This window comes from Raphanus sativus, chromosome 1 (genome assembly GCF_000801105.2).
Source record: "Raphanus sativus cultivar WK10039 chromosome 1, ASM80110v3, whole genome shotgun sequence".
In the NCBI taxonomy this organism is placed as follows: Eukaryota; Viridiplantae; Streptophyta; class Magnoliopsida; order Brassicales; family Brassicaceae; genus Raphanus; species Raphanus sativus.
In genome coordinates, this window is record NC_079511.1 from 9,701,500 (window position 1) to 9,704,506 (window position 3,007).

At 32.8% G+C, this 3,007-nt stretch overlaps 1 pseudogene; it reads right to left on the reverse strand.

Annotated features, from left to right (window-relative positions):
* Positions 1-410: 410 nt before the first annotated feature.
* Positions 411-2,647, reverse strand: LOC108844842 (probable beta-1,3-galactosyltransferase 5; annotated as a pseudogene).
* Positions 2,648-3,007: the final 360 nt, after the last annotated feature.

Genomic DNA, 3,007 nt, shown 5'->3' on the forward strand with positions numbered 1-3,007 from the left:
ATTATCAAACTTAATATATCTCGTGATCATGCTAATATATCAGTTTAACATCTTCATTTGGATACTTGTGATAAATTGGCCTTCAAAGTAAAACATTTAAATGTTGATACCTAAAGAGTAGAAACTCAGGGCTCTTTGACCATTAGTTTCTATATAGATAAAACGCTAAGTTTCTAAACAAAATTTTAAACCATCACAGTTAAGAATAGTTTACATATTAGGCATGATTTTATAATAAGCACATTTTCCACTCATGCATCTATAAAATTAAAAGTTTCACCATTTATCTTTCTTTTTATTTTCCAATTCAAAAAGAATTGAACGAAAGGTTTTGCGCAGCTTATTCTACATACACAGTAAGGGGGATTTGTATTCATTTTGGTTCTTTACAGATCAAAATGTTCATCTGATCATCTCCTCTTGGCTCTTTCTCTTATCTAAGAGAGTTATAATTTGCATCCCACACTGCTTTATTATCTTCACCACAGATCATATGAACCATCCACATTCTACTGACTGATTTGCATACCCCACTGCACGCCCAATCAAATGACGCCACACACACTTCTCCAGCCTCCGCCTTCAGTTGACATTCTTTGGGAAAGAGAGAAAGAAATAAACAAAAGAAAGAGAAACTACATGAGAAAGAAAAAATTCTTTACTAACTTCTTTAAGCATACAAAAAATATAAGTATATAGCTTTTTACCTGGAGTACTACAGCAGAAATTACCATCATCAATATGCTCAACCTCAAGCCCTATGAACCATGACCCTATTGTCACATCTTCATTTGCATACTTGTGCAAAATTGGCCTGCAAAGTAAAACATCAAATCAAATGTCATATATATGCTTGGATAATAACCATTTTCCTTGGTAAAAGGTATTTTCATGTATTGATGATTAAAGAACACCTACTTAGTCACTTACTGATTGTTAGATATGTATGTGGCAAGATCCTTTGAGATGGCATAGATTTGTCCTGTAGCATGTCGAAAATATTTGTTACCTTCCTCTCCAAATTTCCAAAACTCGGGTTCACGATACTTGGCCGTCCTGCATATTTAAAAAAAAAATTGCTTTAACATCCAAATAGATGGTATATAAAATTGTAAAAGAAAAATGAGATAATTACTTTTTAGTAAGAACAGGTCCGGACTTCATACATCCAATGTAGACCCTCGGTTTATTACGGTGAAGAGCTAATGTGGAAGCAAGCATACCTAAAAATGCAAAGAAAGATATTCAATTTAAATTACAAAAAAAGATATTCAACATTTTAATCAAAAGAGAAGAGAATAAAAAAAACATGGTAGGAACATAGTTTGTTACCAAGGTTGACATGAACATCATCATCAATCTTAACGTAAAACTCAGCATCCCACGTTGCAACCGCACTGGAAAAGAAGGTTTTGGTTTTGGCAGACAGATTATAATATCCTTCAACATGATCCTGCAACGAGCAAAGAAACCAAAAAAAAAATCAAGAATATTGTAAACCAATCCTAGAAAAAATAAAGTAGTCTAATGAATCTCACCAGCCTAAAGAAATCTTTATATTCAGCATCTTCTGAATCAATTTCCTTATCCAATATACTATGTGGTGTTCCACTGTAACAAATATTGTATACACACTCAAGTAAGAGTCTCAATCTACAAATAGAATAAAAAGGGAAACATTAGACTACATTGCATTGCATTCCATGAATTAACCTGTGTCCTATCATGAACTTGACGACAATTCCTTTCTCTTTTTCCAATTTCTCAAGCTTTTCCCCTGTGATAGATATATACATTAAAAAGGTAACTAAGTTTAGAGAAAATGAAGCATGAAAGATTTGAAAGAGGGACATCACAAAATATAACCCTGAGGCATCCAAGTCTCTCTAAGCGAATCACGACGTTGTCTACTGCTAAATGCAGTATTGATACCAATCACCATGAAAATTTTCGTCCTTTGGTTCGCTCCTGTTGAAGTATTTGTTGTTGAGAGATCCACAATCTTCTGATAGCTGTGTCTAACAGAGAGCTGCTTCTGAAGCATATCAACTGACTTACCCAGTGATCTGTGGGCACAAGATATACGATCATCAAACTATTTTTACAATGCAAGTGCAAGATTTACACACACAAATAAAAGAACATCTTATTTTATTATTATTACACTCACTCTATTGCTTTATGGGTTTTCAGAGCCTCTTCAGTTACATCTTTTTCATGTAATTTTTCCTGCATTTTAGAGAAATCCTAAGATTATAAATAGGAGCTTTGAAAAACCCATAATAGCATCTATTAATATTAATTGTGACAAAAAAACATCTATTAATATTATGAATACAGATTCAGACAACGAAATCAAAGTTTTAATTGTCTGTGACTACGTGTTGGTGCTTTAAAATATGCTGGCTACCGGAATCCGACCCACGAAATCTGAAAATACAAAACAAAAAGAAAACTGAAAACAAGTTGAATATCTAAATGCAAGAAGACGTGATTTTATAATGGTAAAGATTAATGGAGAAGAAAACTCAAAAATCTCAATAAAAATAAGAAACCTGGAGGTGAAGGTTACTCCGAGGAAAAAACAGGAGATGCATAGAAGCGAAACCCATGTCAATGATAGTCTCTTCGAGGCTTTGGGCTTCATTGGTGTGAAGAAACAAGAGAATGGGACACGAACGAGAGAAGACCTGAACTAAACTTTAAGACGTATATTTTTAACGGAAAGGCCAGTAAATTTTAAGTAACAATCCTTATTTATTACATGTTTGACTATTTGGCTCAAAGTATCTATGATGTTAGGTGATTTACTTCCAGTTACAAAACATTAATAAGCTGTTAAGAGAAGGAAATTTTGACCACCAGTAGAGAAAGTGAAATAAGTCAATACTTTAAATGGCTTGTAATAGTAAATTTGACCCTATAAAAAAGTCCATAGTTCATCAAATAACCATATTAATAGATTATATTATATTATAATCCATCTGTTTAAAAAAGATATACTTGA